At 44.4% G+C, this 24,753-nt stretch overlaps 1 protein-coding gene across 1 annotated transcript in view; it reads right to left on the bottom strand.

The window, feature by feature from the left end:
* Positions 1-22,700, bottom strand: part of MTUS2 (microtubule associated scaffold protein 2) — a 318,965-nt gene extending 296,265 nt beyond the window's left edge. The window contains exons 1-2 of the mRNA XM_055701794.1: positions 22,566-22,700; positions 14,169-14,242 (exon numbers count right to left, since the gene is read on the bottom strand). The gene's annotated coding sequence lies outside the window, so the exon portion shown is untranslated. The remainder of the gene's footprint in view (positions 1-14,168; positions 14,243-22,565) is intronic.
* Between the last annotated feature and the right edge of the window lie 2,053 nt (positions 22,701-24,753).

The raw sequence follows: 24,753 nt of genomic DNA, 5'->3' as shown, positions 1-24,753 counted from the left end.
TTAGAAAAAACATGGTTAGAACTGACCCATCACTATTGATCAAGCACAAAACTTACTACACAGCAAAACTATTTTTACCAGCATCCCCACCCAGCTTCACCAGTTGAAAATCTCTGGAGATGAAAGCAGCAAAGGGTACCACAAACATAATCATGCTGTGAAAGGCACAAACAAGTAGCTGATGAGCAAAGCATCAAACTGGCCAAGGATGGGGTGAAGATATGAAGGGTGTTCAAGGCTGAGGGCAAGCACCTTCAACTGGCTTGGCCATGGAGGAGAAGCCGCAGAGGAGGCTGGCGCAGAAGGTGGTGCAGAGGGAAGACCAGCCAGGAGAGTGGTGTACACAGCTGTGACAGGAAAGCAGTTGTACCAGAAGTGAGGCACTGAATACCTATGGGATGTTACAGGAAGCGTGACAGGATTTGAAGCAGGGTAACGTGCAGGTAACCCCCTGCTGTGGGCAGCAAGTAATCAACTGTGCCCTCTGCACAGAAGAATGTGCGCAGAAAAGGAGAACATCTATGTTAGCTAAATACCTGCAATACTGATGAGCCATTCACAGAGAGGAACCACAGATGGGCTAAGATGCAGGAATGGCACAGCAGGAGAGCAGACAGGTAGCCATGGAAAGAGCTGACCTAGCAGTAGTAACTGCAGCTGTGAAAGGTGGTAAAACCAGGTCCAGTCCCAGCCAGGAACTAAAAAGAAACTCCCCAGCCAGGGATGGGGAAGAGAAAATGGATTTATAAGCTATGGCTGGGCAAAAACATCAGCATGTTTCCAAATAAAATGTTTTTCACATGAAATGCAGTGTCAACAGCAGGAACATAAATCCAAGAACATTTAATTTTTTCAAGCTAAAAAGCTGAAAAAGTTGAGAAAGAAAATGTGACAAGTACGACAAAGTTTGAAGAGACCCCTCAATAGTGGTAAAAAAACAGCAGAGTTGTTTTTCTGAAAGCCATTTCCTTCTTTCTTTCTCCTTTCTTTACCAATAGATAAGCTTTCCCTCTCCATCTTGCCTGTATCCAGGCTTGAACGGCTGTGATACCATCTAAACACAATTTCAGGTCAGTTGAGCACAAAAATTGTTTTCAAAGCATCTTAATATGAATCTATATATCGTCCATTATCATTTGTGATCTGTTCTCTTCCGATTAGGAGATAAGCCTTTTGGCAATATGGCATTTCCTAACCCTCACCATAGTCTCCCCTTTTTCCCAGGTGAAGGAAAGTGGGGAATCAAAACACCAACATATCCATAAGATCTTTACAGATAGTAAAATAACCAAGAAGGGTAAGGGAGTCAAGCCAGGAATTTACAGGTAGAGAGGGTGAAGGAATGGGTAAATTGAGGAATACCAGGAGAAACACTTCAGGGGAAAAAAAAAACCTCATTGCTGACTTTTGGGGTGCAGAAGACAGTGACAATCAACACATTTTCACTCATTATCACAGCAAGCTTATTCTCAATCATTTATATGATACAGGTAAAAAAAATGTTGTGCAAGGAAATTCTTCACATTTGGGGTCAGGTTTGGTATGGGAAAAGAGCTTATTCACCATCTACTCCCCCAAACTCTCCTCCACCTCTCCATTACCACTTGCAGTATAAACAAAGCCATCCCTTTAATATCCTTCAAAGTTTCATCTTCACTGAACATTATCAGTAGTCCCCAGAGTTCTAATTTATATCCTATTACAGTACTACACGGGAATTAAATTAGCAGATGCCAAGCCAATTGCCCAGGAAATTTTAGCAAAGTAGTCTTTGAAATATAGTGAGAGTGGAACATGTATTGACAGCAAAAATAGAATAATGTAGGGGTTTTTTTCAAAAATTGTGAAGGTTCTGTTTCAAATATTCTAATCTAGAAGTAGCATAGACCCCTAAATATATGAAGTATTTATATTACTCTTACAAGTGAAAGCTGAGAAAAATACACATTCTGAAGCCAGCTATACACTTGTACTACAGCTTCCTCTGTTAAGGAGACCCTAAGTGACATATCTAACAAATATATTCTTCAGGAGGACTTAGGAAAAAGACTACTTTTTTCTTCACTTTTAAAGAAAGGCTTTTAGTATATACTTGATCTTTTCATATTCAGAAGTTGAACAAGTATTTACTTTTCTTCTACTTTTTATGGAACCAGCATGCAAAGCACACTTCTGACTCCATAGAAACAGCATTTTAATGTGAGTCAAATTAATAAACCCATGAAATTTGCAGGAACAAATTTTTAAGCAGCATCAGGGGCTGACAGAAGAAGAATGCTCTTGCAGATCAGAATATGGAGAACAGGCTCCAAGCTTCCTATATATATTTTTTTTAATGGTTTATTATGTCAGTGAAGACCTCCTCTTCCTGCCTTAAGGGTTAAATTCACTTAAGCAAGAAGCAGCCCAAATCTCTCCTTCACAGGCATCTTTGTATGTGATAACTGTTCAGACCCAGAATAATATTTGGGTGGACAAGAGGCTGGCAATAAAGTTCTGGCCTGTTTTTCTTTCTCAGAAAGTCATAATTAGTATGCAGGGTTGTATCCCAGTATTCCGTGATGTAATAAGAATGAAGACATTGCACTAAAAAATTAAAACCTTCTCCTTAAGAGAGAAAAAGAAGGATCACTGCTGATGTTTCTGGGGAAACATCCTAGCTATTGTAGTGACAGATCCCAACAGGGGAACACAGACAAATCTGTAAATACAGCTCAAATGTAAACAGATGAAATCTGACAGGAATTATGTGAATGCTAGAAAAATACAAATGCCAGACTGCAATCCTATTTACTTCCAACAGGAAAAGTAACTGAGCCTACATTTATTTACCTGTAGGAGTTCATTAAAACAAATATGAGTAGAACAAATATACCAACGAAAAACTGCAATTAAATTGTGTCATTCCTTCAAAACCTCATTGTTAAAAAAAATTATAATATATTTTTAAAAAAAAATCATGAAATATCAGGAGACCCACAATAAAAATTAGTAGGGCTGCAATGAATATCATTGAAATCTGCTAGAAAAACAAGGTGAGGAAGACTGTTTCAAACTTGGCCTTTATGGCATGCACAAACCATAGCAAGCTCTCCCATGAACACAGACTAGATGAAAATGTGCAATTTTGGGAAGACCCAAATCCCCAGGCCTGGGAGCACACTCCCACTACATCCCAACCTCAGTGGAGGAACACACCTCCATGCTGCCCTGTCCCCATCTTTCTCATCTGATAGCAAAACCCAGATGCAAAGCCAGCAAAGGACCCCAGTGGATCCCAAAGTCCTAGAACTGGATGAGGAAGGGTCACCCTCCATCCCACGCCATGTGCCCAACTCAGCAGCCTCAGGCACAGTAAGCAGAGAACAGGGGTACACACAGAGAGAGTCTGCGGAGCCCTACAGACTGCAGTGCTGGATTTTGAATAGCTGAAGTGCTACCAACATGCAGACCAGCTAACAGTAAGGGTGCTCATGTTTTAGTGTTAATAACTCACTTGTGGAGACTACAGATCTGCATGAGATACAGCATGGCCTCAAAAATGCACACCCTAGCACATACCGCTCAACTTATGCATTCTCCAGAACTATCATGTATTTTCACATAGGGCTTTGAACTTCTGTCAGCAAGATCAATAGTGCTGCCTTTTATGTATCAGAACTCATCAGCTCCATGGTTACTACTTCAGCATATACACAAGATTAGCAGGCTATAAAGGGATCAGGTTCATCTTGATGTGTTAAGACACCAGAAAAATCAAACAGGCGGGTCTTTGACTCCAAACTACTTCAGAGGTTAAGGGGGAAACTGAACGAGTTACCTGCCATAACATCATCTGAGCAGTATTAATATTTACTCTAACGCATTAAAACATCCACCTTGTTTCTTAACAGTCTTAATGCCAAACACAAACACAGCCTGCAACAGAACTAACACTATCACTGGTAGCAGTCACCTAGCAGAGAGCTGGAAGGTCTTCTGACTTTGTCCTTGTCAAGTTACTCATCAGCTAGAGATTTTTCCTTAAATGACGTTAAATTGGGATTTGTACTTACCAAAGTATGTAGGCTTCGAAGGGGCAGGATACTGCTTTGGTAGGCACTTGTTACTCCAGCCTACCCCTCAGCTCTCTGGCTGCCAGAGCCTCTTCACGAAGTAGTGGTTACTAGCTCTCCATCTGAAGAGAAGCTTTAGGATTGGAGAAAAGGAGGTTTACTTCCAACTAGAAAATCTGACATCGATTTGCAGCCAGCCCCTACCTTGCACTAGGACTGTAAGTGGAATAATTCAAGTGTCAGCTCCCACTGAGAAATCATTTTCACTCCTAAAAAAACATTTTCTCCTCAATATGCTTAACCTTATTAAAAGTGTAATTCCCACTCCAGTCCTCCAGAGACACACACCCTAGCTGTACTAGACAAAGAACAGACTGTCATTTCATTAAGGTAAGTCTTTTTTAAACAGCCTGGCAATACCCCAGTGTGGTCTGGGGGACCATTCACACCAGGAACCCCCCTCAGCAGCAGCATGGACAGGACCAAAGCAAGGCTGGCTCCCACACCCCCACCAACAGTTTCCCACCACTAGCCCAGCAATTGGTAGCACCCAACATGCCTTCTTGCTGACCCTGTATGCCCACTGCACATAGCCTCAGTTTCACACTATAAAAAGTACTCCGGTGCTCCCATATTTTGCAAGCGTTGAATGCTAAAAATGCACAGAGTAATAATTCCATGTTGCGCAGGCACTGCATGGGGCCCAGCAGGGACGCTGAGCTGGGTAGTACAGAACAACCCTTGGCAAGAGCAGGGTGCACCAAGCAGTGCAAGCAACTCGCTCCCTGCCACATTCCCGGCTCTTGTTCAGCACTGTAAACACAGTCTGATGAGCCTATCAACATTTGCAGGTGGCAACATAATTCTGAGACTTCACAAGATTTTGGTTCACTTCAGAATCCCTTGGGAGTCCATAGACATAAGGGTAGAAGAACAGAGCTATTTAAAGTGAAACAGAGTAAATGCACCATTGCAGCTTATATTGGACAAGAAGAGAAAACAGAACATAGGTAAGGCACGGAGGCATCAGTGTGAATGCCACCTATTTCTCCTTGCCACATTTCATTCACAGTTTCATTAAAACCAGAAAGTCATTTTTGCTGTTAGCAAGAATTCAGAAATTCTTCTCAAAAACTAATGAGACTCTCAAATACATTTCTCTGTGGCTCAACAGGTGCTCATAAGAAATTCAGAATGGTCACCTTCTAGATAATTAAGAGTCGAGAATCAACAGAAAATTAGTGTTTCATTTTTACAGTAGCTGCCTTTGGACTCCTTTGGGGCTGCATATGGCCCCAGTTGAGAGTTTCTGCTCAAATGTGTAATTTTGTCTGGTACACACCCAATCTCAGAAGACCTGAAGTATTGTGAATGTTCTAGTATCTATACGTGTGCAACAGACATTGTATGGATGCTGCCCTAGAGTACATATCTACTTTTCTGTGTTACTTTTTTTTCCTCTGAGACAGTAAGTTATATAAGCAGCAGTTTTGATGAGGCAGGCAGGCAGCTAGAAAGAACAAACCTCGATTGCTTTCTTTTTAAAATATGTACTTGTAAATTAAGCAGCATTTCAAGATTAGGCATCTGTCCAATTCTTTTTATCATTTAGTGTATTATGCTAATGAGGGTGCTGTTTCTTTAATTATAATTTGAGGGGGAAAAATTGCATTCAGTCCCTTGATCTTCCTTAAAACCATCCTCATGCTTGATTCCCCCATAGGCTTTTAATCACACTGCTTCAGTGTGAAACTCTGCATTTGAGAAGAAGTCTTCTCAAAACTGGTTCACTGAGAAAGTTTAAATTGTTTTCTCACAGAGCTATATCCTCTACCACTTGCCAGCTTAGGAGGAAGAGCTATAAGACTCAAACTATTAACTAGCTTATGCACTGCAGCCTAATGGCAAAAAATATGCCTTGTATTGCATTAGGTAACAGATACTAAATGCCAGGACTTGTTAATCTAGAGGTAGAGAGACAACTGAAATCAGCTCTAAAATAATGCTGTCCTGTGACAGGTTATAGTGGAATTCAATAAATCCTATTCAAAAAGCACTTATAATACACATATCAGCTGCTAACTTCATTATGCAAAGTTACCCATATGTGACGTTCACGGGCATTTGTTATTAGTCAAATGGCTCTATCCATTTAGTTTCAGTGTGGCTTTCTGGTTGTCCTGACGAAGGTTCTTGTAACAGCAGCCCTGGCTGAGCGGGAGCCCCAGCCCCACTGGATGTAAAAACGCACCCCCGTGCTGGTACCTCTCCTGCACCTCCGAGCGCATCCCCCAGCATCCCCACAGCCTTGGGCTGCCTGCGCAGGCACGGCAAAGCCCAAGGTCACAGCCCTGTGCCACCATCCATCCACCCACCCTGGCAACAGCCCCATGGAGGGTGTGGGACTTGCTGTGGCACCTCCCTCACCTCTCCCTGGGGTGAGGATGGGAGGCTGCCCTGCCCCCAAGCCTAACCCACCTCACCACACACTTAACTGTGGTGCCAAACAAGGGCCACCACCAATGCGTGTACTCCCCTTTGGAGACGCAAACACAGTTGTATAAGCTTGTCTTCTCTTCTGAAGGGAGGAAAAGCCCACCTTCTGAAAAGCACTGGCCTCAGCCTCCAAGGCAGGCTCAGGACCCCCATGACATTCAGAGGAGAGGTTACTGGCATTTCTTGGTTTGAGCAGCAGCCACTTTGAACAAGGCTTTTTGGTATTTGTTTCACTGCATCCCTGAAACTGTTGATGCTTACTAAGTTAAGTGTCTCATGCAAGCTGAGCTGCACACATGTGGCTGATAGGGATGCTGGGAAAAAGTGCACTCCCCATGGCCACTACAGAAAGGAGGAAGATTTTTCTTCTGTTTTAGCAGGCACTACAATAACAGAACAAAGTGTGTATTTCAGTTACAGTATATCCATGTAGACCTTAACTGCAGTATGTATTGCATGCTGTGCTTTCATCCTACAGTGAAACTGAAAGAAATACTGGATTACCTTAAAGCTAAGACCCAAATTGTGCTACCATCTTGAAGCAAAGTATTTACAAACAAATATTCTGACATCCCGTTTATCTGTTTTGCCATAAAATTGGCTTATAAATGATTAATTATGAAAAATAAGCACAGCAGGCTTTCATGCACTTTTACTTTGAAATCAAGGTCACACTTTGTTTTGAAATTCAGAAAAACAGTATGAATAATACAATTAACATATCAGAAGATTCTTTGCAAGTAACTTTATTTAAGCAGGCTAAAACAGGAGCTTATGAAGTTCTTGCTATCCTGTCATTGCAAACAAATCATTTCTTAGTCCTTGTTTATATCGTTCATTTTATTTGATTAATACCTTGTACCGAAAGGATGCCTGGAGTAGCATCCCCTATACTAAGCCACACAATGCTGAATTAAAACAGCGTTCTTGTCCCAAAGCATTTACAAGCCGATTCCTGCTCTGTGGACTCAATTCCAGATGGGATGCTGCTTCTTAGAAACAATTCAATAATGATGTGGTTATAGATGTAACCACAGTATTGTACAGATATTACAATGGTTACAGATGTAACCAGTAACTTAAGAGTCATAGAATAATAGAGTCATTTAGGTTGGAAAAGACTTTGAAGATCATCAAGTCCAATGGCAGTGCTGGGTTTGCCAAGTCCACTGCTAAACCATGTCCCTAAGCACCAAGACTTTTGAATACCTCCAGGGATGATGATTCCACCACCTCCCTGGGCAGCCTGTTCCAATGCTTCACCACCCTTTCTGTGAAGACATTTTTCCTAATATCCAATCTAAACCTCCCCTGGCACAACTTGAGGCTGTTTCCTCTTGTCCTGTCCCTTTTTACCTGGGAGAAGAGACCGACCCCACCTGCCTACCCCCTCCCTTCAGGCAGCTGCAGAGAGCGATAAGGTCTCCCCTCAGCCTCCTCCTCTCCAGGCTGAACACCCCCAGCTCCCTCAGCTGCTCCTCATCAGACTTGTGCCCCAGCCCCTTCGCCCTTCCCTGGACACGCTCCAGCCCCTCGATGTCCCTTCTGCAGCGAGGGGCCCAACACTGAACACAGTATCTGAGATGCAGCCTTACCATTGACAAGTAAGGCTTCCATAACACATCGGAATACATCCAGTAAATCATTCTGCAGGTTCTCTACCCAAGATGCTTAGCTGCCAAAATGCTTTGTGCCAAGCACAGTGTAATACTGAAAGAAGTGGGTCTCAGGCACTTGGATGTAACCACTTCATGCGAACCATCTTCTGCCTATACAGCTCCTTACAAACCCTCACCAAGGCTAGATGTGCAGTCAGTCCTGGTGACAGAGCAAGCCCACCTGTTGACAAGTCACTTGCTTCAAATAGTGAGAAGCTGATTTCTAGGTGCATGCTGGTTTTGCTAACAAAAATTTACCCGGTTATCTCAGTAACAGCCATTTCTTAAGGCTAAACTTCTAAGACTTTCACACAGCATGAGAGAAGAAAAAGTGCATCAGCTTTTGACCTCAGCTACTGTCCTTTCCTTCTGTCTCTGCTGCTTTCCAGAGCCAACTGCAGCATGAACTCCATCTCATGATGTTTACCTTGTCTGCACAGCAGTGCAGCGACCACAGGCTTGCAAAAGGCCACATGGCCTGGGAGCTGCCAACTGGAGTGGTCTGACCAAAAAACAAGAGCCTCTCCATGTCAACATGAATTGTCAAAAAAACCTTGATACATGTATTGCAGAGCTAGAAATAGAAAGCAATGCTTTCACCATACTGCTGATATTTGAATAACTTCTTTTTGAAAGAGGGCAAACAATTTGTTCCCCTGAAAGCTTGCTTACGATGGCAAGGACTGGGCTCAATTTCAATAGAAAATACAATTGCCTTTTTCAAAAGGAAGCTCAATTCTATTAAAGGTTAAGAACGTAACAGACAAAAAACACATGATAAAAATCAAGACTAAAAAGCACTGCACTTAAGAGAAACAGGGTAGGCAGAAGATAAAGCCATGGACACTGCACATGCAAAGAGAAAAGCAGAATGGGAAATGACAAGCTGAGACAGAGGGTGAGGTCTACTAGAGATCCATCAAATGGTGCAAGGGAATGGAATGAAGCAATCAAGCACATATTCTTGAATTTATGAAAAATATTGTCACATTGAGCTTTATTCTAGCAGAGAACCTGTTCTGGAAGAACCAATTTACTAGTAAGACTTCAGAAAGTCTGCAAGCTCTAGACATGGCTTAATACAAAAGAGTAGCAACAGTAACTCTAGCTGATGCTATATTGGACTCCTATTGGATACAGATGAACCATTTAATTAGAAAATTATGATTCACTACAGGCAAAGGCTCCAATTCCTTTAACAACTGGAAAATAATATGTAATCTTAACCAATATCTTATTTACTTGTTCAGATATTTTAGGACAATTTCTCAAACCTAAAAACAAGTCATGTGCAAAACTGAGCAGGAGGAAATATCCACACACAAAAATATAAAAAGGACCTGCTAAAGAATGCTTTATTACATGCTAAAAAAAATTAAAAAAAAAATTGCTGTGCTACAGCCATGAAAGGAAGCTTTTTTGGTGGAAGAATCCTGGCTAAGGAGAGTGACAGCAGCAGCAAACAAACCTGTAAAACAAACCCACAGCACATAACAGATGGGGGGGAAAAAGACACTGATAGCAATTAATACAAATCAACATTGTAGAAACACAAGCAAGTGACGAGAAAAAAAAAACATTCAAAAAGCTATGGTGAGGTTATGACAATAGGAGCTTCTCCCTAAATGGAACAAGAATAGCGAATGCCAAGCAATGACTTCAATAACTGGTCAGTTCAGACAAAAATTATCAAACAATTCAGAAATATACAAACTTATTTGACAACTACTTCTACTCTACATTCAGAAAGACGCGAGATGCTATATTCACATCTTAAAGTGATAATGACATACCTCCAATGCCACCAGTAACTGGAGAGCGCTTTAAATAGCCTCTCAGTTAAAACCCTGCTTTCAAGAGTGTAAGGCAGATGAACCAGTAACTTTTGATTCAGAGACTGCTTTTAACAAAAGGAACACTAGAAGTTCCTGGTGACTGGGAAGAGTTAATACCAAGGCAGTATTTTAAAGGGTTAAGTGGGATAACCTAAGCAGCTATGGAACTGTTAGACTGACATCATAAGCAACACCAGGGAAAGGTTATCATGGGACACAATCAATAAGGCATTGAAAGACAGTAGCACAATTAACATCAATCAACACAGCTGTATGGAAAATAGGCCTGATCATGTAAATCTGATCATTTGTATGAAGTTACATCATTATTTGATAATGGTAGTGTGCTGACAGGCTGTATTTCTAGTCCTAATTTCACACTGTGTAGCGATTTAAAGTCATGCTATACATAAAATCCTGAATTAAAAGATTAACCATACTACATCAACACTGCTCATAGTAAATGAATTTCGAAGTGGCTAACTAAATGGAGAACCAGCATTCAGATAACAGATTCCTTGTCAGTCCAGCAGGAAAAAAAATGGAGGTACAACATTTGGAAGTTTGAAAAAAGCTACAGACTGCCTCAAAAGGCAAGGCTCGTTATTTACTGAAACAATTTGCCTGCACCATGATGGACTGATTGCTGCTGGTACCCTTTAAAACACCACCTTGGTCTCTTTCAGGCAGATATGCTAAATAAAGAAAAAATAAAGGACTACTAGCGATATATCCTGCATTTCTCTGACCTGCACTGAGCAGGCAGTAAGAAGAGATATTCATGTGGTCCCCTCTGGTCTTTAAATTTATAAGCTTAGGAAACAATGACCTAGACATTATTAATCCCTCTGCAATTTAACACAGTAAGTGAATCACGCCTAATCCATCTGATACAGTACAAAGTGTCTTCAGTATTTCTATGGGATTTCAACTGTAATCCAGTGTTAAATTACTGGATGACTTAAAATATTATCAAGTCTCTTCCCTGAATTTCTGATTTTTAGCTGAAAGCAGCAGAAGTCTATCCCTCTTTGAAGCATCTCACTAGCTGTTTGCATAAATACAGAGCCATGGTATCAAACTCTTGACCCATAACTTCCCATGTAATCCACTTTGACCTGTTCCTTAGGAAATGTTTTTTGAAGTGATGCCATCAGAACAGTATTTCTGTGGTGTGTCAGAAAGCCTCCCATCAGCTACAGCTGTGACTAACACGCTAACTTCATGCAAATCTCTCAAGCAGGGTTACGCTCTCATATACCCATCACCTTCCCACACAGTGCTCTAAGATCAGCAGAAGAGAGGTGAAAGTCCCATTACCTCTGCCAAACACATGTTATTTAGTCCTGTCTATTTGAAACAAAACACAGGGGTTTGAAAACACCATTCTTGCAGGTAACCCTGGAATGGGCCAGGAAACTATTCTCTCAGGTTCACAGCAAGTGCTCAAATTGCAAAATAGCCTCCTACATTTCTTGCTCTATTTGACATGTACTTCTGGTGCAACTTTCCCTTTCAGAAGCTGAACATCTCTAACACTCATCACAGAGAAAATGAATTTCAAAAATTTCCAGAGCTCTTTTCCAGCTGATGGCCTTTGCTTTCCAATCCTTCTAGCCACTAGGAATCAAAACCTTCAAGCTGCTTCTCACAGGCCTTACCGTGAAGTCCAGTGACATGCCAGCCCAAAAAGGAAGAGGATGTGTTAACAGGTATTGACTACTTGTTTCACTAACAATGAAATAACATACCTTATGTGACCTTTTGGAGAAAGCTATAAGAAATTACTTAGAATATTGATTTAGTTCTTTCCATAACCATCATCCAAGCACTACAGAGTCCTCAACCAAACTGGGAAATCCACGGGCATATTAAGAATTTTAATTATGAATTAAGAATATTAAGAAAATTAAGAATACTAGGAAGGATTCATCTGTATTTCTCACTGCTACCTGTGCTCTTCCAGCTCTGCAGCCAAGTTCCAAACCCAGGATCCAGCCTTCGACCTTGATCAGTGAATGGCAGTGGGAGAGCTGTACACAGGAACATTCGAGAGGGTCTGAATAGCAAACCCACCCCGGCCCCCCCCCCGCAGCAGCCACACACCTTTAGCCTCACTGGCTGAGTTACAAGACTTACAGCCCCAGTAACAGGAGGGCAGAAAACAGTTTAACTGCTTTTAGATCAGAAGTCGTTTGTATATGGGAAATACATAAAAGGCATTTTCATACATCCTTCACACCACCCAGGACTGTGTCCTGCCAATGCTGTCCTCAAAAAGAAGATGTGCATTGCCCTCCCTTCTTTCCTGTGGGGCAAGAGAGTGCCGGAGCATCACATGCCACTTGTAAACCCATAAACACAGGATTTCCCTCATTTAGTGTTTAGCTGCCTGACTGCTGCAGGATTATAACCAGGAGGCACGTGCCACCCAGAAGACAGGAACACACCAGTTCAATCACCCATTTCACAGCCCAAAACCACATCACCTATGACTGAATGTGACTGTTGTCAGAGAAACAGCTTTTGACTTGGGTAAATGACGAGATTCCTTCCCAAGCTCCTGTGACCACTCAGTTCCTATCACATAGCACTGTCCCCAGAGGCATCTGCATGTATGAAGAGTCCCTTGAAAGCCAGGGATCATGCCATGATGATGCCTGCTTCACCCTTCTGAGCCCCACCAGTCTCTATTGGCCACACAGCCTGGGTTGGAAAGGGAAACAGACATGGTGTATACGATTTCCTACACTGAGGATTGGGATTGTGGTAATATCTTTGCCAGTGACCAGAGTTTGCTTTCTCTTTGCTCTCACCTGCTTTCTGCTCTCAGTCTGGTTACCACAGGAACACCACCCTTTGGGTGCCTCCTCACCATGTATAGTGTTGCATGCTACAGCCATGGCCCCAGGCTTTGCTGGGGTCCTGACCCCCTCCCCAGTGCTGGCTGCTCTTGCCAGACCTTTCTGACTCCAGGTCAGACCAGGCCCAAGTCCCCCTAAAGGAAAGAGCAATGACTACACCATGTTGCCATCAGAACTTCTCCAGCCAGGCTGTGTTTTGTTACTTGAGGACCAGATCATACCTGGCCCCAGGAGATGCCTGCGCTAGGCTATGTGGACAGTTTTTCTTGTTCCTCCCCGTGGTCAGCCAGCAGGACACAGCAGGCTGGCACACGCTACTGATGCGCAGGGAAAATCAACCGTGAGCCTGCTGGAAAACTGGGGGCAGTGTAAGACCACAAAAGAAGATTTTGACCATCATCACCTGGTCATCACAGAAAAAGCAGGCTCAGAACTCTGGTTCTATTTCGCCCATCTGAGGTTACCCCTTGCTAGGCAAAAGCCAGGCATGCACCCAGCCAGCCTGCTTGGGGGTTTGCTGGGAGGAGGCAGCCTGTGGCCCCTCTCACTCCCTCCAAGGTTTGGCAGTACCCCATACAGTCAGCCTCCCTCTGGAACCTACACTGTCCCATCTCCATCTTATTGAGTCATTTGAGGCTTTGGGACCACTGTCAGCCTGTTACTGGTGGGCAATCAAAGAGCCAATGCCCCTAGCCAGGTAGAAAAATACTGCCCCACAACCTGCCAGCATTGCTGTCTTTTTTTCCCCCCAGGTGAAAAAATCATTGCTGACCTCCCAGAGGCTTCAGCATGCATTGTTAGTGCTCATGACTGAACGCAACCTCATGCCACTACAACACAAATTTACCAGGATCCATGTCACAGTCATTTCCCAGCCAACAAAGTTATGCCTTCCCAAGCATGAAAGACTACCTTCAAATATTGTCATCTCAAGAAGTAACCAGATTTAGCTTAGATATGTAGTACATTGGATTAGAATTCATACTTTCTATGTGTACTATACCTACCAGACAGAAATAAAAGATATTAGAAAAGCAAAGGTCTATTTTTGTTTGATAATTTCCCCCAGTAAAAGTCTCATGGTCTGCTTTGAAGTCATCTTTATCTCCATTGTTTATACAATTGTTAGAGGGAGTTTTCATTCAATAGACTAGCACTAATATAAAAATCAAAGACATCTTGCAAAAGAGTTCTTTGGTGGCAAAGACATTCAAAAGATCAAATCAGACATTAATAATACAGAAGACAAGCTAAGCTTACCCCAAACGCTAGAAAAACAAATTTTACTTCCATTGGTGATAGTTCGCCCTAGAAGGCAGTCCCAGGATGGAAATCTTAAAAAAACCAAATAAGAGACTCATTAGAATTAGAGTAGGTAACAACAGCATACACCATCAGATCTTTTGTAAACACACTGCTCAAGATTAAACATCCTGCTCTTCTGATTATGATCCTGTCCAAATTTTCTGGCATTAGCTCACAGATAAGCTGGTCCGTGTTAGGAGTGAGTGAAATAAAGCAACGCACCTACTCTCAAAAGGGGAAGAGGATACAAAAAGTTTGTGAAACAAACTCCACATTTTCTGTTCCCCTTCCTCTGGAGTATCTTTAAAGCAAGTCAACGCTCTCAAGCAAATTTAGGTACACAAGCTAAAGGGGAAGCACAGATTACACTCAGTTAGGTTTTAAGGCATTTACAGAGATCATTGTTTTTAAGAGATGCTGTGTTATTTGATGCCTTGTCCCTATGCCACATTTTGATGTGATACAGGTGGTGTATTGCTATTCAGGGAGATTTAGCTGAATTTGCTTGTGATTGCAATCACAAGAAAAAAAAACCAACATTGTGAATCAGAGAATGTGGGTTTTATCAAAAGGCTACAGGTCAAGCCAGAGAGAGAAAGCAAGTTAGCCCTGAGATTTGGTAAGAGGTCATAAGATGTTGTTTTACCAGTGGTAAAAGGGACCAAAGTCATATTGCTGCAAATCAAACATGAAACTAGAAGAGCATCTCACAAGTAAAGCTGACCAGATCATAAGATGACAAAAAAGGTAGAAAAGGTTTTGGGCTTTGGTTGTTTTGGTGGGGTTTCTTCCACATTATGTCAATGATGCATATTTATTTGTATTACAACAGGAAAGAGACAGGAGATATTAGAACAAAGAGTTAAGAGGTATGAGTATAAGGAAGACCAAGAGGAGGGATGTGGCTGTGGGACAAGCAGAGCAGGTGGAGATCAGAACAGACTTGAGAATATGACAGAGGAAAAGGCAGAGAAAGAATAGGGAAACACAGCTGAGGGAAAAGGAGGAGGTCATACAACACTTTTTTCCTTGTGGTATATATCAAGTGGAAAAAAGTTAGATAAAAAGCTCAGAACATATTAGAACATGGAAGATATGGATGGGATTTTAGGTAAGAGATTTAATCAAGTAGTCTTTTTTTAAATGTTTTATTCACATGCAAATGATGCTCACTGTTTATGATAAATTTCACAAAATGCGGTAAAAGTCCCAAATCCAAAGTAACATGCAGCAAAACATGCACTAATTACAATGAAATTTTAATAATAAATTCCAGGAACATTCTATTTCACCACCACCACCTTCCGTTTGCCAGCAAGGCAGGTTGCTTCTTTCCAAATAACTCAGTTAAATTAAGTTGTGTGTTCAGCCTCATTAGCCACCATCTCCATTCCCCTGTGGTTTTAATTAGATAGGTTTCTGTGCACAGCTGCCTCAGTCCTTCCCCCACTCCCCCCCGAAACAATCCCACAATGTTGCTTTTTTATGTTATCATTCTTCAAATGCTCCTAATTATGCTGGAGGCAGCCAGGGTGATTGGGGCAGAGCAGTGCTCTCCCGTAGAGAAGGCAAGGCAGGAGCTGCAGCCAGCAGGGCACACACTGCCCCTTGGGCAGGGCTAAGATGCTCTTCCACACCATTTTACCCACTGTAATCAGGACAACCTACAAGTATGATGGGCTCAAGTGCAGGGTCAGACCCTCCGCACCGACACCAAGTCCCAAGCACATGGTGCTGACTCTTCCCAGCAGCCTCCTTCCTGCTCCACGAGCATCCATGCTGGTCCACCACTTTCATGAAACCACAGGGCAGGAACAGGGCCCCAGCACCCCACACCAAAGCTGGGGGACACAGGAGACCCCTGAGTTCAGGATGACGATACCTAGCTGCAGCTCCTCCCCCAAAGCACCCACCCTGGCAAGCCCAGCACATCCCCCTGGACGCTAGGCCATGGCACTGTCCCACAAGACAGAAGAAAGGCTCAGGAGGACCGGCTCCAAAGGTCTGTCCTGGCCTTCAGTCCAGTTTTTAAACAAGCACAGGAGGAACCAGATCATGAGACTACCTGTTTCCAGCTGGAAATGGGGGTAAAGGCTGATTTTTCAGGAAAATAAAGGAAGTGGGGGAGGATCAGCTCTGTCCATAAGGAGCAAGACGGGACTTTTTAAAGGCAGGATTTCCACTTCAGGCTCTAATTGCACTTTATTAGCAGAAACAGACTGCAAATCCAGCAAGAACGGCTGGCAGAAAACCCTCGCAGCAAAGGGCCTCTGCTGCACAGCTACCCTGCAGCGCCTGAGGAGAGCCTGGGGAGCTCAGCACCATCCTGGGCTATTCCTGGCTGCCCAGGGTCAGCAACGATGCAACAGGGATTAGAGCAACTTCGATTTGTTATGTAAGCGACATCCTGCTTGTAGCTTCTCTCAAATCCCAGACACTGCTATTACGCAATAGGAACAATCAAACAGGGCAGCTTTTCTGCTATTTGGGTTTTTTAAAAGTGCTGAGCAGCTAAAAACGAAAAGAGCGGGTCTGTCAGACTGTTACATTTTCCACTCTAATCAGTTTAACCTTAAAGCTGCTGCAGCTTATAGAGGGTGACTCAGCTCTCACTTCACTCGAGGCCTCACGGTACACAAAGGTGAAAAAAGCAACCTGTCCACCTCCCTACTGGATCCTGGGTGGAAAGCAAAGGATCTTTTATCTTTATTATATATATATATAAACTTGTACCTTATGAACCAAGCCTAGGGGCTTCCATTTCTTCAGCATCAGTAACTCACTGGCTTTATTGACATTAGAGGATTCCTTACATGAGTAAAGGCTGTGGAGCTAGCCCTGAACTTTGCTGCACAGGTTGGATGGTAGCTGCAAGCCACTCTGACACCTGAGCTTTCATCAATAAAAAAAATGCAAGCTCATTTAACAGTCTCCAGAGTCCTTTGTTTTCTTGAATTATTACTATAAATAATTTGATGGTAATGCATGCAATTTTACGTTATACATCTATGTACATGTGCTATTCAAGAAAATATGCATATTAACAAGATCCATTGTTTCCATAAGCCACTTTACTCATATTTGTGTCATGCTCCAGCAATATCAAGGATCAGTAGATGCAGATGTTTCAGGAAATTCTGGTTGGTAATTTAATCAAGCTGTTGTCATCAAGATTAGGACTTTGTCCAGTTTAATTTTGGTTTAGAAACTTATTTCTTTCCAGCTTACAAACTATGTTCAAAGAAAGTTTTCCATTCATTTCAAATGGTCTTTTAAAGTTTTCCGAGATCTGAAAAAGGAGACAAAAATCACTCTTTTCAGGTAGAACTGATTTGCTACCTATTCTCCTAGCCTTTCAACCTTTTAATGCATTGAAGAAACAGCCCAATTTTAGTGCCTATGCTGAATACTTGTTTTGATCCTCATAGCATTAAACCCCAAACAACATATCCAGATTGTGACCATGATATAGCAAACCTGTTCTAAGCACTTGCTCCTGATCTCTGTAACATTTCTAGTCTTCTATATTCAGCCATTTGATTTCACCAAGGCTCATACAGATTGTTTCCAGAGATTATTTTACTGTTTTTTCCCCCCATTTCAAAGCCTCCAACAATAGCTAAGCAACTTTTTATCAAAACAGTGGTCTGGTAGAGCAGAAGGAATGCATTCATCCTGAGAGCACAACTCTGCTGAGCACACTCAAGTGCAGTTTACTTCTGAATGTCTTATTTGTGCCCAGTATCCTGCCAGCTTTCCCTGTGCATAGCACATGATTCCTCCCGGTATTCTGACATGAAAAAATTGCATCAAGATTGGAAATGCTTAATACAAAGCTTTTTTTTCTCCCATCACAATCTAATTCTTGTTCAGTAACACCAACGTACCCTGTCATGCAGAAATACACTACTTGGGAGTCATCCAGTCCCTCTGACTTTTTCTAGGAGTATAAACTTGAATTATGAGGACCGCCTTGGACTGAAAAAACACTCAGGTGGCTTGAAGGGGTTATTTCACATGCCCCATGCAAAACTTGGCAGAAACAACACATGTCAGAGGGCGAAAGCACTACTGGAGCATCTCTGCTCTTCAAGCCATCCCTGCCTGCTAGACTGGCTCTTTGGCGGCCTTAGCATTCTGCCATAACTTAGAGCGCCCTGTGGGGGTAATAAACACAGAAGCCAACTCATTTAGTTTAAGCTATCAAATAGTTAAAATTCAAAAAGTAAAACTTGGAGAAACTAATTAGCCCAGCATGTGTTTAAGATGCTTGTTTTCTTTTCAACTATGATTTCAAAGGGAAGTCATTCTCCTGTAAGTGTTTGGTGATTATGCCCATGAAGTGAAATTCACAGCTGTGCAAAGAAGAACAAGTTATGCTTTTCTTCCAGCTCTGCATCCCATGTAGTAGCTGTTTCAAAGTTTATCTCCAGGCAGAATAGCCCTTAGGCTCATGTAAGGAGCAGCAACCTGTATTACACCATCATTTAAATTAAGATTGCAGGCTGGAAGGGGAATTCAAGGAATTTTCTGCTGATGCTTTTGCTAGTTTTGAGGATTGGATGAAATCACTGATCTGCAAGTGACGTCACTAACAGCAAAACCCTGGGAACTGCTGCCACACCAGATGCTTCTGAGGATTAAATCACTTGCAGAGACTTTTGATGTGGATGCCTCTGCTGGAACGAAACGGACTTCTCCATCCACAGTCCCCAAATACCCTGCAAGACTGGGCCAGCATACCCCTCCCAGCTTTTGGAGAGGAAGCTAAGGCATATTCTTAAAGCAACTTTGCCGCAATTATACGGTAAGATAACTCCTTACCTTCCAGCTAGTGCGCCGCTAACACCACTTTCTGTGCAGCACTACATGCTGTGCCATGCTACGCCACAAAGGCAGCAATAACTTCTCCATGAGCAGAAAACAGTTCCTGTCCTGAAACGTGAAGATTCACTGCCCCAGGAACTTTGAAACTGTTGGCCTAACTGCCAGCTCTGTAGCCACTTAATTGAAAAAGAAAATAGAATTCCTTAAAGAAATTACTAAGGTGACTGCTTAAATAGTCTTTTAAACAGCCCTTTTATATTGAAGACCTATTTTTCAGGTGTTTTGAAAGTTTTACGGATATGCCTTTTGGCTGCAAAGCAGTAACCCGGTTCTATATCATAAAAGTAACATAGGACGGGGCTTTAATTGGTATAAATCACTTGGTTGTGAAGCTACTGCAATTTATAACAGCTCATCATTTCCCTTCTTGTTTCTCACCCTACAAACCCTAAGTAGGTCTTCCTCATGAAACCAATGACAGGACAGTGAGGTAGTTACAGCATCTGGCTGTACTCTGTAGATCTTTCCGGTGACCTTGGATGAAGTGTTGGACCTTATCATCTTCCCAGTTTCCCACTGGAAAATCCAGAATAGCAAGATACCATATAATGGCAATTGACAGAATAAACAAAACAAGTTTTCAGAGAGCGAAGCATCAAATGCATATCCAGCAACAGGAAGTGACAGTGTTCCCAGGCTTGTGAGGGTGCCATTTATATCAGGACAGTGCCAGAATAAGTTACACAAAAATCCATCAGAATTATTTTCCTGAACAAAGACTGTTTCAACAGGTTTGAGTGTGCAATAGCAAGCTCAGGTACAAGATAAACCATCATGCATCTAAGTTTTGCTACTCTTTGCTACTTCCTTTCCACTTTCAGCTACTTATGCTTTAACAAAACTGACTGCACAGTGTTCAGTAGAAGTTGCATTTAAGCAAGGCCAGTATAATTATAAATAGCTTTTGATAAAATGCAATAGTTGCACAGGGAAAGCATGTGCTAAATCAGCTGTGCCTCAGTAGTCATTTTACCAAACGACAGCATCCAGCCAGAGGTGGAGAAAAGATCCTCTCACACCGCTTGTTCCTAGCATTTCAGCAAATACCTTGAGATGTCCATTATTATGCCTAGATCTTTTCTCCTCCACAGCATTCAATCAAACACTAAACCAACCACTCTGCATGAGTCTCTACCGTATTGTGTTTCACATCATCTACCATTGTATGACTCCCTGGAGAGAGGATATTTCACAGGAGCCCAAAATTCTGGCTGCAATTCTCTGTCCTACGCTGATTTCTGGTGCTTCCTACATGAACTCAGGAAACAGAGACTACACACTGGAAGCTGAAATTTGTGTTTTTCCTAACTTACTATGAGGGAGGACTATTTCTTACTGGTTACTGCACTCCCTGCACAGCCTCTGATGTGCTGTTTGTGCTTTACAGATGTAGGAAACTACACTTCTGCAGTAGACGTGCTGCTAGCTCTCCTCTCTCCATTATCTTCCTAAATATCTAGTATTGCTCACTATACCATAAATGTATTTTGCATAGAAACACACACTCGAGAAAAAGGCCAGGAGTTTCAAGCTGCTTTCTTGTTTATTACAGTCACTATCACTAACCCAAGAGACAACACCCTGGAAAACTTTACTATGGAACAAGCTTTGCTGTAAAGAAATGAAAAACTACTTATCTGAAACAAACCTACACTAGGCATTTGTTAGATCAGTAGCCAAATACCTACCTCTGCCCTTAGAGATGAACGTAAGGAAATACATGGTACCATATCAAAGGCTATTTCAAATAAACCGCAGGGACACAGCCTTGCAAAGATTTTCTCAGACCCCACCCCACCGCATCTCAGGTAGGGATTTCTAAACTCCCAGCACATGTTAAAGACCCCCCCTTTTGCACCTTAAAATAGAACTTTATTCTGCAGAAATTAAGGTGATAAATAAAGTAGAATGAGAAGTTAATCCTCATTTGCATACATGTAGCTCACTGCTACCACTCTCCTGCAGCACAGGCTGTACTGCTCTCCACAGCAGATTGCAGAGGTAGGAGACAAGTAGCTGGGTATGTTTAATTGCATTGGAAAAGGGCAGACTGGTAAAGAGTTTATGTAGCAGGAGATACAGAAAGGCCACATCCCTGCTGAAACTGGGGATAAGAAACAGTAAAGCCTACAAACGCTACACAGAATGCAGAGAGCATGAAACAATTCCTGTACAAAATCACACAAACCAAAACATGACATTTCTGCATCACATTATATCCAGCTCAACTGCTGCCAAGTGCCTCCTTAACGCAGTCATCCATTGCAAAGTTAACCTGTATGCAAGCACTTGACATTTAATTATTTTGCTACTGATGCCTTAATATCAGCAAACATTTCTAATGCCTGACCCACTGAGAAGTATTTGTTGGGGTTTTGATCGTTGCATTTTTTCATGCAATGATAAACGTCAAGGCTCCTGCTGGCTTGCTCTTTTCATGTTTAGAATGAGCAGGGATCGCTGGCTCCCTAACAGAGGTGCCTGTGGGGAGTAGGGGCTGGTGCAAAGGCACACAAGCCCCCTCTGCACGGCTCTTCCCTTCGGGAGGCAGCGGCAAGGGCCAGGGGGAAAGCAGCAGGAGCAAATGCAGCAAGGGAGACTAAGGGAAGAGGAAGAAAAAGGTACCCAGACTCACCTAAACAGAGTTGGAAACTGCCGACCTAGATGAACAGCTCTTCAAGCAGAGACATTTTGAGTAGGGAGACCTGGAGCTGCTGCCCTATCTCCCATGGATTTATCTTTCCCTTCCTAGCAAAACACTACTCCACAATTCACATTAGCTGCTTGATCTTTCATCATACTTAAGAAAAATAATGAGATGCTGTTTCACCCACGGAAGGGTCAGAGAGCAGCTACAGTTTTAGCGCCGTCAGCCAGCGGGGTGCTGTGACCCGGCGCTCGCCCTGAACTCTCCGCTCGCCCGTGCTGACCGCTGGGACCCGACCCCCGCACATCTCCCCGGGACTTCCCCCCCCTCCGACTCCGCCACGCCATTAACACGCTGCGGGCACAAAGCCGGCAATCCCGACCCTAGCCCAGGTGCTGCACAGACAGAAATGCCCACTTGACCCAGACCATTTACGAGCATCCTCAAAACTTCTGGCTCAAACATTCGGTGATACGGATTATCCGTGTTAGTAGGCTGGGCTGGCTCCCCACCCCAGCGCCCCAACGCACGCGTGCCTGCCGCGCAGGTAGCGCAGGGGCGCAGCCTGAAGATCTGCCGCGTCCCCGCCGCGCAGGATCCGCTCCCCACCCCGCAGAGCTTTGCCCGCATTCCGCCCCCCGGGCCGCAGCGCTCCGGGGGCGCAGCCGGGACACACTCCAGCCCCGGAGGGGCGGCGCCGCGGCCGCCAAGTCGCGGGGGCGATGCGGGTCAGAGAGGGGGCACCCCAGCCCCGCCACCCCGCGGCGGGGAGCGGAGCCCGCGCTGCCCGCGCCGGGACGGGGATGCGCCGGGCTCACCTGCCTCCGCGCCGCCGCCGGTGCTGGTGCTGCCACCTCCTCCCGCCGGCAGGACGGAGCGGCGGGCGCGGGCCGTGTTTATATAGCAGCGGGGCGCAGCCGCCCAGCAGCGCCCGCCGCCCGCGCCCGCCGCCGCCGCCGCCCCGAGCCGCAGCGCCCCCTGCGGGACCGCGCCGCGCCCTGCGCCCCCCCAGGAGGGGCACCCCGCCCCCCGGCCGGCACCCGCAGCCTCGTAGAGGGACCTGCCGAGGGGCGTCGCGACAGAGCGGCGGTATCGATAGCACGGGAGAGCTGTCGCGGCAGCGGCGGTGGGATGCGCCCGCCCCTGCCCGCTTTCCCAGGGAGTCGCCGCGTGCAGAGGGACGCCCCGCAAGCGCTTGGGTGGCCTATCCGGGACCGCCGAGGTTGGAGAAGACCTTTAAGATCACCGAGGCCAACGGTGAACCCAGCACTGCCCTGGATGGGGGGTTTCTGGGAATATGGGTGCGGGGCAGCGCCTGCCGGGGAAGGCATAGCGGGGCCTCCAACGGCATCGGGCACAAACGGGACGCGTTCGTGCAAGGCTTTCTGCTCCTCGCCCGCCACCCTCCAGCTCGCCCTCGCCCCTAGTTCGTTTCTCTTTCGCTTTAAAATGCACAAGAAAATAAATAAAGAAAGAGCGGACACACAAATCTGCTTGTCAGCAAAACTTGGGACCCAAAGGGTAATCTCCATTGCTTTTGCTATGCCGAAAGTCTTGCCCAGAGGTTTTGCTCCCGTTAGGGAAGCGAGCTTTGTGATACAGGCAGAGGTTTTTTATTGTATGTTCAAAGTCTTATCTACACGTACAGCCTGTGCCACAGCTATCTCTGTGCGGGTTGTTATATCCCCGATGAGCTAGCGCTCGTTGTTTCGATCAGCTGTTAAAATCAGCAGCAGGCACGAGATCAGATGGCAGTTTTATGATCTGTGTCTAATGCTGGGCAACTCAATTAATTTTTATGAAGTCCTCTGGGCAAGTGCATGAAGTTCTGTTCAGGAGGGGGTGGTGAAGGTGTTCCCAGTTCACAAGGCTGGCCAGATGCCGCACAGCATCCTCCTGCCTGGGAACCCCCGCAACGATGCCTGGAGACACCCGGAGAAGAGCCAGGAGCTGAGGACTAATACACAAAGGCACAAGATGGCAAGAGCCTGGGAATCTGGGGACACCCAGGCAGAAATGCCCATGGTCTGCATCCCAGCTGCATCCCAGCCCTTTGGTGGTTTGGATCCAAGTACAGCATTGGGGAAAGACTTCCCTCACCCCATGCCTGTCTGATCAGGCTGATGTTACAGCCTCAGACAGCAGGACAGTCACTGTCAGAGGATATATCCCTATTTCCCAGGCACACGGTAACTTCCTTATTTCTGCCTGTGCTCAAGCACACTGTGCTTGCATCTGTCTGCAATCTGAAGTGCCAAGTACCATCCCTGTGGCACATTAAGTGAGTCTCTTATCCTTAAAGGACCTTCCTTTAAGGCTCGTCTTCCCTGCTGAAAAAAAGCTGTGTTCCCCACCCCCAGCCCCACCACAGCGGAATAAATGCTACGCTTGACTAACAAAGACAATGAAGATAAAGTATCTCAGCTGGTAAAGTCACTGCGAGCATCCATCTGGCTGGCACAAAGGACACTGACAAGCCAGGCACTGGCAGCTCTAGCTGGGGGGGTGGTGGGGGGGTTACGGCATGAACCCCCCCCCAGCCAGCTCTGCCACAGCTCTCCAGCCCCCAGCGGGGTGGGCAGGACAGGAGAAGGGGCCGCACCTCTGTTCACAATTCAGAATATTATTTATGTTCAAACCCTGAGCTTACCTACCATTAAAATAAGGGGAGGGGATTCCGAGGAAGTGAACAGAACCATCCAGCACCTCAGCCATTAATTTCCAGAAAGCAGCAGTGCCATTTGTCTTGTCCAAAGGCATCACCATGAAACTGTTGGTGACGGGGGCTTACAGGCTTTCACTGCCCTCTTTTTACATTAGTACTTGAAAGGACCCATTGGCTGTATTACAACAGGGACAATAAATGAGAAAGCCCAAATTTACACAAAATATTAAACAGCTTGCCAAGACCTATTATATGAAAAAAAACCCCAAATATATGCCAGCACTGAGTTTCTTCCCTCCATAGAACATTTTTGCAAACAACTACCACTCCTAGCACTTGAC

The sequence above is a fragment of the Falco cherrug genome, chromosome 2 (assembly GCF_023634085.1).
Source record: "Falco cherrug isolate bFalChe1 chromosome 2, bFalChe1.pri, whole genome shotgun sequence".
Lineage (NCBI taxonomy): Eukaryota > Metazoa > Chordata > Aves > Falconiformes > Falconidae > Falco > Falco cherrug.
This window is presented reverse-complemented; position numbering and strand designations above follow the sequence as displayed.